This window comes from Bos indicus, chromosome 4 (genome assembly GCF_029378745.1).
Source record: "Bos indicus isolate NIAB-ARS_2022 breed Sahiwal x Tharparkar chromosome 4, NIAB-ARS_B.indTharparkar_mat_pri_1.0, whole genome shotgun sequence".
In the NCBI taxonomy this organism is placed as follows: Eukaryota; Metazoa; Chordata; class Mammalia; order Artiodactyla; family Bovidae; genus Bos; species Bos indicus.
In genome coordinates this window covers 43,453,656-43,469,770 of record NC_091763.1, presented here as the reverse complement: position 1 = coordinate 43,469,770, position 16,115 = coordinate 43,453,656, and the positions used below count along the sequence as shown (strand labels likewise).

Sequence of the window (16,115 nt, the reverse complement as noted above, 5' to 3'; positions counted from 1 at the left end):
ATCCAGCCTGTTTCATGACACTTTCTCTGCTATCTGGAATTCCTCCTCTTTCCTCATAGCCACCTGTTGAAAGGACATCGGAACCCCACTCAAATATCATCTTCCCGAGGAACTCTATCTAAGACAAAACTTCCTTATGGCAAATGATCAGCGCTTCTATTACAGCTTTAGGGACTGCTAGTCTTAGATATTCTGAAACAATCCTGATTTCTAATACTAGATTCTAATATGCTCTTGGATCCATTTATTTGTCAAACCACACTTCAGTTTTTGGCTTGGAAAATATGGTTATAATTACAGCTCTTAGCACAGTCAGCTTTGTTTCTGAGTTATTGATCCATGTAGTTGTCATAAAGTATGCATTTCCAAAGAGCAGACATTGGGTCATTTCATCACAATTAATCATCATTCCTCCTCCTCCCTCTCATTTTCATTGTCATCATCCTTAAATAGTTTATTCATTACTGAGAACACACCAGGCAGGGTTGCACACTTATATAATTACCTCATTTAATTATTACAAAAACTCTGCAAGGTAGGTATATCTTGATCTCCAATTTTGTGATGAGGCAGTTGAGGTACTCAGTTAGTAAGTGACTGAGCTGGGATCTGCCCAAACCCAAGCTCTCTCCCTCACACTACTCTGCCACTCACAGTGTTGCCGAGTGTTTCTTTGCATGTTCTAGAAATGCTTATTCTGACAAATACTGAATAAATATATGCTCAACTGCTCAGAAATGAAAGCATGGAAAAATCACACATGGATAGAGGCTGGGAATTGAAGTATTTCCCTTTCATGCTTGTATGATTCAGAAAAGAACTTCACACTTGTATTTAGTTCCATGTTAACCACTCTGGTGGTTGAAAAGCAAAGCAAATCCATTGGGATTTCCATTTTGCTGCCAGCCTGTGGTTAAGGAAACTGGCACCTCAAAACACAACAGATACTTCTCCATGATTTGTGATGCCTGAGCCATGCTGGATTATCTGAATGCAGGCTGGGATTGGTTCCACACTGCTGAGGCCTGTCCCTGGAGTCCTACAGTACTCCTGGGAGGTGCACTATTAGGCTGCTGTAGCCAAAATAAAACTGGCTGGCCACTGACCATGTGCCCTGATATCTGGGAGTTCCAATCTCTGGCTGTGCACATGTGGAACAGAATAAGGGAGCAGCTTATAAGAACATCTTCAGTGGATGGGATGGAGAAGGGGAGGTGTCTGATAAGATGGAGAAAAAGCCATTATGCTCCTGCTATAGGGTCTTCTTCCTAGTGTTTGTTATCAGAAGCACAGTGTAAGGACAGATGCACTGGAAGGCATCCAATGGCTATGATATTCTGGCCATCCTGAGTAGCCACTAGGTAGAAAGAGTTGTACTAAGACCGTGGAGGACAGAGAGATGATTATGATACAATGTGACACCCCCAGGTGTTTACAATCTAACATACTAAATTTAACTATACACTGAACTGAACTAAGTGTTGTGGTTAAACATCTTTCAGGATGAATCTCTACCTCATGATATATACAAAAATGAATTCCTAAGGGGTTTTGAATTTAAATGTGAAGGGTCCAACTTTCAAATTCCTAGAAAAAACTATGACTGTGAGATAGGAAAGGATGTCTTAAATAACCAAAATGCAAATAATTCAGAATAGTGATATATTTGATTATACCAAATTTAAGAATCTGATTTCATCACAATGGGCCATAAAGGAGAGGGAGATGCCACAAACTGGGAAAAGATATGTGCAATGCATATACGCAACAGAAATGCAATATCCATCATGTATAAAAATCAATAAGGACAAAACAACAATAACAATAGAAATATGGGCAAGATATATCAACACACATATCACAGAAGAGGAAAATGAATAACTCAGACACATAAAAAGATGTTCATTAGTAATCCGGAAGAAAATTAAAACCATGATGATATAGCATGTCACATCTACTACACTAACAAAAATTTAATATTGATTTTATATCAAATCTTGACAAGGATATAAAGCAACAGGGAATCATATGCAGTATATAGAAGTAAATATAGTGGTACCAACACTTAGGACATTTTTCTGGGGTTATTTAGTCAATCTGAAGTTGCTCAGATCCCAGGACTCTGCAAATCTACTCCTAGGAATAGATGCAGGAGTTTTTCCTGATAGAAAACCTTGCACATGTGTACCAGGAGACCTTTATATGAATGATGATAATAGTGATGGCTCTGATACTAAAAAACTGGAAACCACCTCAATGCTCATCAATAGGAAATGAATAAATAAATTCATACTCATATTATAGGAAACCACACAGTAGTGAAAAGGAATCAACTACATTAATACACATTGACATGGGTGACATTCACAATGTTGAGCTAAAAATTTCAAGAGAACATAAAACATATAATTCTATGTTGATAAAGTTCAAAAATATGTGAAACTGAACAGTATATTGTTGAGGGCTATATCCACATGTGGTAACTTATAAAGAAAAGCGAGGAATGATAAACACAGATTTCAGAATAGAAGTTACCTGAGGCAGATGGTGGCATGGAGGGAGAGGAGATAGAGAAGGCTTCAAGTATATTAGCACTGCTCTATTTCTTAAGCTAGATATTGGTCTGCAGGTTCTTATTTTATCTTTGTTGTTAAACTGCACATATATATTCTATAATTTCTTTTCTATTTTACTACATTTCACAATAAAAATGTATTCAAAAGTGTGTGATGGGAGTACTTTATCTGAATGAGAGAGTGAGAAGCAGGACTTAGTGAAGGCTTCATGAGCTGGCTCCTGAAAGATTCATGGGGTTTGAAGGACAGAAATAGACAGAGAGGAAATTCCACTTGGGAAGAAAAGATGAGGAAGACACGAAAGTGTGAAATGGCATAGCATGTCAGAGAATTAGCAATGGCTGGAGTATAAACTAGGGGGATAGAGTAGCATGTTAAGATGGAAAACTGTAGTGGAAAAAATGGCCTTCCAAGAGACAAAGAGAGAGAGGCACCAAACACAAAATTAAAAAAACTAAACAAAACGTCTTAACACTCTTAGATCTAATGCTGCAAGCAAAGGGGAGTTGTTGAAAACTTTTGAGGAGACGAGGTCAGGGCAGCGGCCGAGAGGAGCTACCACACGCATGAGGTGAGGGATGGTGGTTGAGAGGAGCTACCCCATGCCTGAAGTCAGGGGACTTCATAATCCATGCTGGATTATCTGAGTGCAGGCTGGGATCGGTTCCACACTGCTGAAGCCTGTCCCTGGAGTCCTACAGTACTCCTGGGAGGTGCACTATTAGGCTACTGTAGCCAAAAAAAGTGAAAATGAAGCAACTTAGCAGCAGCAGCAGCAGCAGCCAAAACAAAACTGGCTGGCCATTGACCATGTGCCCTGATATCTGGAAGTTCCAGAGAGCAGAGGCTGTGCGGGCAAAGGAGGGCCGAGAGGAGCTACTCCACGTTCAAGGTCAGGAGGGGCAGCTGTGAAGAGATACCCCTCATCCAAGGTAAAGAGCAGCGGCTGCGCTTTGCTGGAGCAGCTGTGAAGAGATAACCCACGTCCAAGGTAAGAGACCCAAGTAAGACGGTAGGTGTTGTGAGAGGGCCTCAGAGGGCAGACACACTGAAACCATAATCACAGAAAACTAGCCAATCTGATCAGACGGACCACAGCCTTGTCTAACTCAATGAAACTAAGCCATGCCATGTGGGGCCACCCAAGACGGGAGGGTCATGGTGGAGAGATCTGACAGAATGTGGTCCACTGGAGAAGGGAATGGCAAACCACTTCAGTATTCTTGCCTTGAGAATCCCATGAACAGTATGAAAAGGCGAAATGATAGGATACTGAAAAGGGAACTCCCTGGGTCGGTAGGTGCCCAATATGCTACTGGAGATCAGTGGAGAAATAACTACAGAAAGAATGAAGGGATGGAGCCAAAGCAAGAACAATACCTAGCTGTGGATGTGACTGGTGATAGAAGCAAGGTCTGATGTTGTAAAGAGCAATATTGCATAGGAACCTGGAATGTTAGGTCAGGAACCAAGGCAAATTGGAAGTGGTCAACCAAGAGATGGCAAGAGTGAACGTCAACATTCTAGGAATCAGCGAACTAAAATGGACTGAAATGGGTGAATTTAACTCAGATGACCATTATATCTACTACTGTGGGCAGGAATCCCTTAGAAGAAATGGAGTAGCCATCATGGTCAACAAAAGAGTCTGAAATGCAGTACTTGGATGCAATCTCAAAAATGACAGAATGATCTCTGTTCGTTTCCAAGGCAAACCGTTCAATATTACGGTAATCCAAGTCTATGCCCCAACCAGTAACACTGAAGAAGCTGAAGTTGAACGGTTCTATGAAGACCTACAAGACCTTTTAGAACTAACACCCCCAAAAGATGTCCTTTTCATTATAGGGGACTAGAATGCAAAAGTAGAAAGTCAAGAAACACCTGGAGTAATAGGCAAATTTGGCCTTGGAATATGGAATGAAGCAGGGCAAAGACTAATAGAGTTTTCCCAAGAGAATGCACTGGTCATAACAAACACCCTCTTTCAACAACACAAGAGAAGACTCTACACATAGACATCACCAGATGGTCAACACCAAAATCAGACTGATTATATTCTTTGCAGCCAAAGATGGAGAATCTCTATACAGTCAGCAAAAACAAGACCAGGAGCTGACTGTGGCTCACCTCATGAACTCCTTATTGCCAAATTCAGACTTAAATTGAAGAAAGTGGGGAAAACCACTAAACCATTCAGGTATGACCTAAATCAAATCCCTTATGATTATACAGTGGAAGTAAGAAATAGATTTAACGGACTAGATCTGATAGACAGAGTGCCTGATGAACTATGGACGGAGGTTCGTGACATTGTACAGTAGACAGGGATCAAGTCCATCTCCATGGAAAAGAAATGCAAAAGAGCAAAATGGCTGCCTGAGGAGGCCTTGCAAATAGCTGTGAAAAGAAGAGAAGCGAAAAGCAAAAGAGAAAAGGAAAGATATAAGCATCTGAATGCAGAGTTCCAAAGAATAGCAAGGAGAGATAAGAAAGCCATCCTCAGTGATTAATGCAAAGAAGTAGAGGAGCTTTTCATGAAGATGGCGCCGAAGGCGAAGAAGGAAGCCCCTGCTCCTCCTAAAGCTGAAGCCAAAGCAAAGGCTTTGAAGGCCAAGAAAGCAGTGTTGAAAGGTGTCCACAGCCACAAAAAAAAAGAAGATCCGGACGTCGCCCACCTTCCGGCGGCCCAAAACACTGCGGCTCAGGAGGCAGCCCAAATATCTTCGGAAGAGCACCCCTAAGAGAAACAAACTTGACCACTATGCCATCATCAAATTCCCCCTCACCACCGAGTCAGCCATGAAGAAAATAGAAGACAACAACACACTGGTATTCATTGTGGATGTCAAGGCCAACAAGCACCAAATTAAACAGGCTGTGAAGAAGCTCTATGACATTGATGTGGCTAAGGTCAATACTCTGATCAGGCCTGATGGAGAGAAGAAGGCATATGTTCGACTGGCTCCTGACTATGATGCTTTGGATGTTGCCAACAAAACTGGCATCATCTAAACTGAGTCCAGCTGGCTAATTCCAAATATAAAAGATTTCACTATTAAAAAAAAAAAAAGGAAGTAGAGGAAAACAACAGCATGTGAAAGACTAGAGATCTCTTCAAGAAAATTGGAGCTACCAAGGGAACATTTCTTGCAAAGATGAGCTCGATAAAGGACAGAAATGGTATGGACCTAACAGAAGCAGAAGATATTAAGAAGAGGTGGCAAGAATACACAGAACTGTACAAAAAAGAGCTTCATGACCCAGATAATCGTGATGGTGTGATCACTCACCTAGAGCCAGACATCCTGGAATGTGAAGTCAAGTGGGCCTTAGAAAGCATCATATTGAACAAAGCTAGTGGAGGTGATGGAATTCCAGTAGAGCTATTTCAAATCCTAAAAGATGATGCTGTGAAAGTGCTGCACTCAATATGCCAGCAAATGTGGAAAACTCAGCAGTGGCCACAAGACTGGAAAAGGTCAGTTTTCATTCCAATCTCAAAGAAAGGCAATGCCAAAGAATGCTCAAGCTACCATACATTGCACTCATCTCACAAGCTAGGAAAGTAATGCTCAAAATTCTCCAAGCCAGGCTTCAGCAATACATGAACCATGAACTTCCACATGTTCAAGCTGGTTTTAGAAAAGGCAGAGGAACCGGAAATCAACTTGCCAACATCTGCTGGATCATCGAAAAAGGTAGAGAGTTCCAGAAAAACATCTATTTCTGCTTTATTGACTATGCCAAAGCCTTTGACTATGTGGACCACAATAAACTGTGGAAAATTCTGAAGGAGATGGGAATACCAGACCACCTGACCTGCCTCTTGAGAAACCTATATGCAGGTCAGGAAGCAACAGTTAGAACTGGACATGGAACAACAGACTGGTTCCAAATAGGAAAAGGAGTATGTGAAAGCTGCATATTGTCACCCTGCTTATTTAACTTCTATGCAGAGTACATCATGAGAAATGCTGGGCTGGAAGAAGCACAAGCTGAAATCAAGATTGCTGGGAGAAATATCAATCACCGCAGATATGCAGATGACACCACTCTTATGGCAGAAAGTGAAGAGGAACTAAAAAGCCTCTTGATGAAAGTGAAAGAGGAGAGTGAAAAAGTTGGCTTAAAAGTCAACATTCAGAAAACGAAGATCATGGCATCTGGTCCCATCACTTCATGGGAAATAGAAGGGGAAACAGTGGAAATAGTGTCAGACTTTATTTTTTGGGGCTCCAAAATCACTGCAGATGGAGATTGCAGCCATGAAATTAAAAGACGCTTACTCCTTGGAAGGAAAGTTATGACCAACCTAGATAACATATTGAAAAGCAGAGACATTACTTTGCCAACAAAGGTCTGTCTAGTCAAGGCTATGGTTTTTCCAGTGGTCATGTATGGATGTGAGAGTTGGACTGTGAAGAAAGCTGAGCACTGAAGAATTGATGCTTTTGAACTGTGATGTTTGAGAAGACTCTTGAGAGTCCCTTGGACTGCAAGGACATCCAACCAGTCCCTCCTAAAGGAGATCAGTCCTGGGTGTTCTTGGAAGGAATGATGCTGAAGCTGAAAGTCCAATACTTTGGCCACCTCATGCGAAGAGTTGACTCACTGGAAAAAACCCTGATGCTGGGAGGGATTGGGGGCAGGAAGAGAAGGGGATGACAGAGGATGAGATGGCTGCATGGCATCACCGACTTGATGGACACGAGTTTGAGTGAACTCCGGGAGTTGGTGATGGACAGGGATGTCTGGCATGCTGTGATTCATGGGGTTGCAAAGAGTCAGACACGACTGAGTGACTGAACTAAACTGATATTTGATTATACCTGCAATTTAGGAATATATAATTTGGGTGGTAGTATAAAGAATGAGCAGGAGAAATGGGAGACAAGTGGGACCTATCTGTTTACTGGGACATTTCTGGCTAACAAATGAGGGTCTGTATCGTGACAATGGCAGTGAAATTAAAGACGAGAATGTATAATTTGGGATTTGACATAAGGATCCTTGAAGAAAGGGAAAGGTACCTCCAACAAATGCAGAGTTCCAGAGATTCACATGGAGAGACAAAAAGGCCTTCTTCAATGAACAGTGCATAAAAATAGAGGAAAACAACAGAAGGGAAAAGACCAGAGATCTCTTCAGGAAAATTAGAAATATCAAGGGAATATTTTGCCCAAAAATGAGCACAATAAAGGACAGAAGTGGTAGAGATCTAGTAGACAGAGAAGAGATCAGGACGAGATGGAAAGAACACATGAAGAACTGTACAAAAAAAATATCTTAATGAACCGGGTAACCATGATGGTGTGGTCAATCACCCAAAGCCAGACATTCTGGAGTATGAAGTCAAGTGGGCCTTAGGAAGCACTCCAGTCAATAAAGCTAGTGGACATGATTAAATTCCAGTATAGATATTCATAACCCTAAAGGATGATGCTATCAAAGTGTTGCATTCAATATGTCAGCAAATCTGGAAGACCCAGCAGTGGCCACAGGACTGGAAAAGGTCAATCCTCATCCCAATTCCCAAGAAGGGTAGTACCAAAGAATGTTTAAATGGTTGGACAATTGCACTCAATGTCCACGCTAGTTTAAGGTCATACTTAAAATCTTGCATGCTAGGCTTCAGCATTACGTGAACCAAGAACTTCCAGATGTCCAAGCTAGGTTTAGAAAAGGCAGAGGAACCAGAGATCAAATTGCCAACATTTGCTGGATCATAGAGAAAGCAAGGGAATTCCAGAAAAACATCTGTATCTGTTTCGTCGACTACACTAAAGCCTTTGACTGTGTGGATCATAACAAACTGTAGAAAGCTCTTAAAGAGATGGGGATACCAGACCATCTTACCTGACTGTGAGAAAACTTTGTGCAGGTCAAGAAGCAACATTTAGAACCCTATGGAACAACTGCTTGGTTCAGGATCGAGAATGGAATATAACAGGGTTGTGCTGCCACCCTCTTTATTCAACTCACACGTGAGTACTTCTTGAGAAAGTTTAGGCTGGATGAGTTACAAGCTGGAATTAAGATAGGTGGGAGAAACATCAACAACCTCAGATATGAGGATGATACTACCTTAATGGCAGAAAGTAAAGAGGAACTAAAGAGCCTCTTGATGGGAAGAAGAAGAGCTAAAGAGCCGGCTTAAAACTAAATATTGAAAAACAAAACAAAACAAAACAAAAACTAAGATCATGGCATCTGGCCCCATGACTTCATGGCAAATGGAAAAGGTGGAAGTAGTGACAGATTTCCTTTTCCTGGGCTCTAAAATCAGTGCGGATGGTGACTGAAGCCATGAAATCAGAAGATGATTGCCTCTTGGCAGGAAAGCTGTAAGAAACCTAGACAGTGTGTTGAAAAGAAGAGACACTACTTTGCTGACAAAAGTCCATATAGTCAAGGCTATGGTCTTCCCTGTGGTCACTGATGGCTGTGAGAACTGAACCGTAGAGAAGGCAGAGTGCCAAAGAGTTGATGCCTTTGAACTGTGGTGCTGGAAAGGACTCCTGAGAGTCCCTTGGACATCAAGGAGATCAAACCCATCAGAAATAAACCCTGAATAGTCATTGGAAGAACTGATGCTGAAGGTGAAGCTCCAGTATTCTGGTCAACTGATGAGAACAGCCAATTCAATGGAAAAGTCCCTTATACTTGGAAGGATTGGGGGCAGAAGGAGAAGACGGTGTCAGAGGATGAGATGGCTGCATGGTATAAATGAACATAAACATGGGCAAACCTTGGGAGATGGTGAGGGACGGGGAGGCCTGGCATGCTGCAGTCCGTGGAGTTGCAAAGAGTTGGAGATGACTGGGTGACTGAACAACAATAACATCCTTGAAGTATATATCCATTTCCAGAAAGACAGATCGAGGCACTGTGCTCTGGCTTCCTTCACGCCAGCCTCTGCTCGGGACCCAGCACACTCTGAATAGCTAACTCCAAGCACTAACTCAGCAGTTTGCTCCCCAATTCCCTCTGGTATCAGGTATACCTCTCAGTCTTCCTTGCTTGTTCTCTCTTTAGCTAGGAAGATGATATTTGGAAATGACCCACTTTTCAGTAGTCATTAATACTGCCTCTCTTTGCTTCTTTACATTTGACCTTAACTTCCCTTTCTGGGATCAATCACTCTTCTCTCAAGAAGAACAAGGCAAAGTCACGCTAATAGGTTGAAGAAATCTCCTTTACTTCATGCAAGAAACTAATACTGCTGACAGTGTCCTAAAGACCAGTGGTATAGTCACTGCTTTGGCAGATCATTACACAAAGAAGTGAGACTCTAAGATGGCATTGTGTCAAGAAATGGAAAATTTCTTGGTTTGAAATGGAAAATGAGTGACTTGGACATCCAACAGGCAGTCAGAAATTCAGGTTAGGCATTTAGAAGGGATGTCAGTCCACAACTCCTAAAGCTGGCCAGTAATGAGACAAGCCTGCCTAGGAGATTGTGCTGTTTCACACAGGGTCAAAAACAGCTGGTGGATTCCAATATACAGAAGAACTTACTGAAAAACCAGTATCTTGTCAAGTTGAATCAGTCAGGAGCCAGACACAGTAACGACCTTTTTAATCCCAGAGAAGGAGGCAGCAACCTTCTGCAGGCAGGAACAGAGGCCATTTCTTTGTTCAATAGTGCAGGCACCAAGCAGCAGCCCCAGGGAATGAACAGGCTGTGGACTGAGGATGCTGTTTTGCCCAAGGGCAAGACACCAGGGCACCACGGAGGAGAAGCATGAATGACCTGGACTCACATTTGAAGACAAGAGAGCCTGCCTCTTGAGAGCTTCTGAATTGCTCTGCTGTTCATTTGACTTTAATTTCCCTTTCTGTGCTCAGTTGTTCTTCTCTCAAGAAGAATAAGGCAAAGTCATGCTAATAGGTTGAAGAATCCCCTTTACATCCTGCAATAGACTAATATTGTTGACAGTGTCCTAAAGACTAGTGGCACAGTCACCCCTTTGGCAGATCATTACACAAAGACATGAGACACTAAGATGGCATTGTGTCAAGATAAGGGCAGTACTGTTTGCTCTGCTGTGCAAAGTCCTGTGTGCATAAGGATCAAGATGTATTTTGTGTCCATTTTCCTGATTAAAAGAGAAGTAGAAGAGTAGACAGAGCAAACCGAGTGACTCTCTACCTACTCAGAAGAAAAGCTTTAGGTCTAGGGGAAAGATGGGATGACAAAAAAAAAATCTCAGGCAGAATACCAATTTTGCATAAACACTGGGAAGACACTTCATAAGAATGAAGAGGGAAGAAATCTTGATTTATTCTCAGATACAGATGGAGAAATGATGATTTAGTAGAAAAGAGGAATCTATACTCACAAATCCTCCTCTCACTGAAGAGGCAAGTAAAATGTGTTTGTCAGATCACGGCAGTGGTTTGTAAATGTTCTCATTCTTTTCCATAGGCAAAAAAAAAAAAAAAAAAAAGAATAATTAAAATGCGAAGATTCTCCTAACTTCCAATTTATTCAATTTCTTCTGTGTCTTTCCCCACCAAGATGCAATCCTAACACTAACCCTTTGATTTCTTATCAAACCTTTAACCAGCCCTCATGGGAAGCTGCTTTTGAAATGGTTCAAAGTTGCACAACCCAAAGAAGAAGAAACAGGGCAGAGAAACTGGGGCCCTCCCCGAGTGGGATAATGAGCCTTAAATAATTGACAATGGAGTCTAGAGCCAGTGAGCCGGCTCTGCTGCCTATGGCTCCTTCTCTAATCAAGGCAATGCTCTCCCTCATTCCTGAAAGGAACTCACATAGCACATTTAACAGCGTTCATAGGTCAGACTCTGAAAATAGAAAGGTAATGGATTTGATCTTTGTGAGGGGGTTTTTCTTTTTCTTCATAAAAGGCACGGAGCAGAATCAAACAATAAAGGGAAAGCCTCACTTTTGCAGATGATCTGAAGGGTGATTCAGAGTGATGGCTGAGAGACGATGGGCGGCTGAGTGATAAGGGCTGTGATGACATGTAAAGGCTCACGCTTCATGCAGGATAAGCTTTCTGTGTTTACTGAGTGTCAGCACCCGAAGGTGATGAAACATCGGGTAGGTGATCTTTGCAAGGCAGGGTTCCTGAAATGATCTACCTGAGCCCAGACAACTGCTTTGATTCTCCAGTTAGACTGCTTTATTCCTCTCTTAAGCACTTGTTATCTCTCTTCTCTTGTGCTCTCGATTTTATCAACTCCTTACCTCATTTATCTGCATTGACCTGATAGGAACTCAGCTCTGCAGAGTTGGAATATTCTGCCAAGCTCTGTTGTTCCATCATTCGGCCAACTACACTGCTCTCCTGTGGACCTTTTCTAATAGGCTCCGGCACACCTGTCTTGTAACCCTTTATTCTGTCATGTATCGCATACCTCATGCTTTTGAGGTTCTTCGTTATTTCCTGTTTGACCTTATTTTACCTTATTTTCCACTCTTACCTTGTCATTCCCATTTGGTGATAAGGAGTTTACAGATGAGGAAGGCAAGACATGAACTGTCATGTAATTTAAGATTAAGGGTATTTAAATAATATTAGGCACAGTAAGGTTTTGCCTATACCATCTCCTTGACACTGCAAAATCTGTAATAATTAAATACAGCCTCAAAACAATGGTGCATTTACAATGAGGCACTAGGGCATAAGAAGCTCACCGTGAGTTAGACTGAATTTGCCCTGTGTATTCATATACTTAGTTATCTATGAAGTCCCATGGCCTGGTCCATCAGGTGCCTTTGTGGTCATGTACTTAATGTTAGGTAGTTAGAATAGGAAAAAGGAGACCAGAATGGTAGTGATTAAAAGACAAGGAAGGGAAAAGCTTGCAAAAATAGAACAAAGGAAGGTCCCAGGAGGACTGGAGTGAGGACCACAGGTAAAACAAACAGCACTCCTGGCTAGCCTAATTTACACAGGGCAGGCCCAGGGGGAGGAGAAAAACATAAAAAGAGGAGCCAAAATTGGGACAGAGGCCTCTCTTTTCATGTCTTTTGGGTCGGCATGCCCTCATGCCTCAAGGATGTATTTCCCTTTACTTTCTAAATAAAACTGAGCTGTAACACTGGTCTGTCCGTTGCTTCAAATTTTTGTTGCAACGAGACAGAATTGAGGAAATTACAAACTATCCCCAAACTTAGTGAGCTTGCTTATTGTATCCTGCCCTTCAAAGGCTTCTGTTCATGCATTCATTCAGCAGTAAATGTTTACTGAGCATTCACCATGTGTCAGGCACAGGGGTACAGTGGGGAGCACAGAGCAACATGGCTCCCACTCCCCAGAGCTTATATTCTAGAGAGACAAATGTCATAACATAATCACACATAAATGTAAAACGAGCAGTAGGAAAGATGCTATGAAGCGCCTGTGACAGGCAGATATGACCTGATCAGAGAGGGGAGAAGAGAAGCCTTCTCTGGGGATGAGATGTTTGAGCTGGGATGAGAAGGACAAGGAGGAGATAATCTCGTGAAGAGGAGAGGGAAGCACGTGAACTATCAGAGACTGAGAGAGCCTGGTTGTCAGCTGCATGGAAAGCAGGGGAGCCCAGGTGAGCTGAGCTGGGGAGGGAGACAGAGCTGGAATGGATATGGATATATCCATTATGGGTATGGATAGCCTTGGGTGGGTCTGATCTTTACCCTGAAAGAAATGGGGTGCCACTGAAGGTTTTTAAGCACTGGGCAGATAGACCAGTGCTCCTTTTGCATTTTCAAAAGGAGCCGCTTTATCTAATAGATGGGGGAGGGGGGAGGTAAATACATGTTGATTTTTATTTTCAAAGCTTTCATGGCCTCTTGATCTCCACATTTACTTAAAAAAATGCATTCTGTATCTCCAGTTTAGACTACTGAGTATTTTAATAGAAGCATAAGCCTTGAGGAGCAGAAGAAAGAGAAAGAAGAGATGGAAACTCAGGAGTATCGAAGCAGGCATTTTCCCCTTCCGGGAAAATATTTTCCCATTTTACAGATAAATAAAATTGATTCTATTGAATAACTTATGGGATATGTAGACATGCTATCATTCTATGAGTTGCTAGGGTTGATTCAACTGGTCATGCTGGCTAGGAGGACACTTTTTCCCCAATGTGTGTACCCCTGAAGCTGCCCACAGGAGGCTTGGTATTTGTTTGAAGCTATAGAAATAGCTGTATGACAGGGTAACTCGTCCAAGGTCAGAGCTAGATAGGCAGTGAGTTGTTGAGCCAGTTTGAGTATCAGGTCTTCCAGGCTCCCGCCATTCTAGTACCCCATATTTCCTGATAAGGGAGGAGTAGACAAGGGAAGAAGGAAAGGGACCAATGTAGGGAGTAGCCTAAGAAGTCACTAAGACAGATAAGAACTTCCTTCTAAGCCAGCCTTCAAGGTAAGGAAGAAACTGAGTGAATTTAAGTGACAATGAAAGTACCTTAGATTAGATGATTAAACATAAATGAAGTGAATGTAGTTCTTCACAGACATATGTCAATTAACAGAGATAGACTCTTCAAGCCAAGACCCATGGATGGGTGTATCTCACTGTTTTTAACCTAACTTTTTCCTCCTGTGGGGAAATTCTGTGTGAGAGAGTCTCTTGTTGCTAAGGGAGACAGATTCTTTGCTTTGTTTCTCTAGACTCAGGGCATATTCATTCAAGACAATATGTCCATGCTACTCAAACTCAACGGCAGGATGAAGCTAGATATGAAAAGGGCTCCTCCGCAGATTCAGGCAGCTATGCAGGCCATGCATTCATGGCCTAGACAAACAATACTGGTCCATGGAAGATAAAGTTGGGTTCTTCTGCACGGTCAGCAGGAATATGCACCCTACTAAACATGGCCCCTCTCAGAACTGATTTCTCTAGGATCTGGCAGGAGATGACAAACACAAAATCATTTTGGGCCATTAAAATAAGTTTTCTAGGAGTGAAAACCATCTTTAAAAATTCAAGTACAAAGAGGAGGCAGAAGATCAAAATTTTCCCAAGATTTTCCTCACCATGCACAATGCTGAAACATTTTGAGCAGTCCTGCATTCACTTCTCCTAAAAGTTACACCAGTAATACTGGAGTAAGAAAAAACAAGAGTACTAGTTACACCAGCATACTACTGGCTAACTGCACTGGGTCCCCAGACCCTGGGTCCCTAGAATAGGAGCTGCTTCCCCATCCCTGCCCTCAGCCATTCTGCCTCCCCTTTGCTTTAGGATCTGTCTACAATAGATGATGGAAATGGGGTAGCTGTGAACCCCACACCTTCTGGAGACTTGTTTGGCTTGTGCAGGTTTTTTAAATGAAAAATTTTTTCAAGTCTAGCTAATTCTTAAGAATACAGATTTTTGCTTTCTCTTGAAAGTTTGAAGACTTAAAAGGAGGAAGACAGCATTCCCACAGATTCACAGTTGGCCTTGGCAGTAGAGGCTGCTCCTTAGGAAGGCCAAGGGCCCTGTGTTCTTCACTTGTTCTGTTCCCTACCTGGTTCCTGCAGGAAGTGAGTCTGTGACCACCCCTAAGCTTTGTGAGACTGTGGGCAAAGCAGAGCTACTGGAGTGCAGAGGAGGCAAAGAGTGGCTGGGGGTGAGGAGGGAGCCATGCTTCTCTCTGCCCAGAACGCAGCAGAGTGCATATCACAGGGGCTGGACACCTTGGGCCCACCCTAGGGCCAAGCTGTGGAGGTCTCAGCAGGGCTGGAGCAAGAACTCATCAGTGGCTATATGGGCAGAGGGCAGTGGAATTGGAGATGGAGAAGAAGACAGGCTACAGAATGACTGTAGCTGGCACATGGAGGGTACCCTCTGGGGTTCTTACATAGAGACACTGAGAGGGAGATTAATTGACAGTTCTAAGGCAGGAGATAGTTTTAGCAACCATAATTTGGTCATTAAGGATATATGTGACATAAACTTGCTTCTAGCAAAATGCTGGGTTAGATAACCCAAATTACCGTTGCTGAACAGGCAAGAAACTAAAGGCTCCTCTGATGCCAAAAACAAAGTGAATGTAGGTAGGACTCTTAGGAGGCAAACAAATGCCAAACAGAGTTTTACCTTTTTCTGGGAAACCTGTTTCCATTTTGATGGATGCGCATCAGGAATAGAAAATACAGCTTGGCCCTGTAAATAGGAGATACCTGCATAAACTGGAAACCCAAAGACTTATTCAAAGTAAGCTAAAAAGAACAAAAAGAGTGGGACAGAAAAGGAACAGAATAAACAATAGGATCAAATAAAATTATTGGTAATCAAAATTAATGTAAATTGACTATAATGAGTTAGTGAAGACATATTGTTTAAAAAATTCAAAAATAGCTACATAGACCAGAGAAACACATAAAATATAAGGACACAAAAAGTTGAAAGCAAAGGACAGAAGACACACCAGATAAGGAAAACTTAGTGTACTTACTAATACCAGACAAAACAGACTTGAAAGTAAAAAGCACTGACAGAGATGTGATAGGTTGCTGCATATGATAAAAGATTCAATTTACCTGGAAAATATAACAAATATCTGAGTACCAAATAACACAGTAAACATAAAGTA

The 16,115-nt window shown here is 42.1% G+C and overlaps 1 protein-coding gene and 1 pseudogene across 12 annotated transcripts in view; one reads left to right on the top strand and one right to left on the bottom strand.

Moving 5' to 3' along the window:
* MAGI2 (membrane associated guanylate kinase, WW and PDZ domain containing 2) overlaps window positions 1–16,115 on the bottom strand; it is a 1,460,538-nt gene that overhangs the window by 110,422 nt on the left and 1,334,001 nt on the right. The gene's annotated exons all lie outside the window — the stretch shown is intronic.
* On the top strand, window positions 5,100–5,629 carry LOC109557340 (large ribosomal subunit protein uL23 pseudogene; annotated as a pseudogene).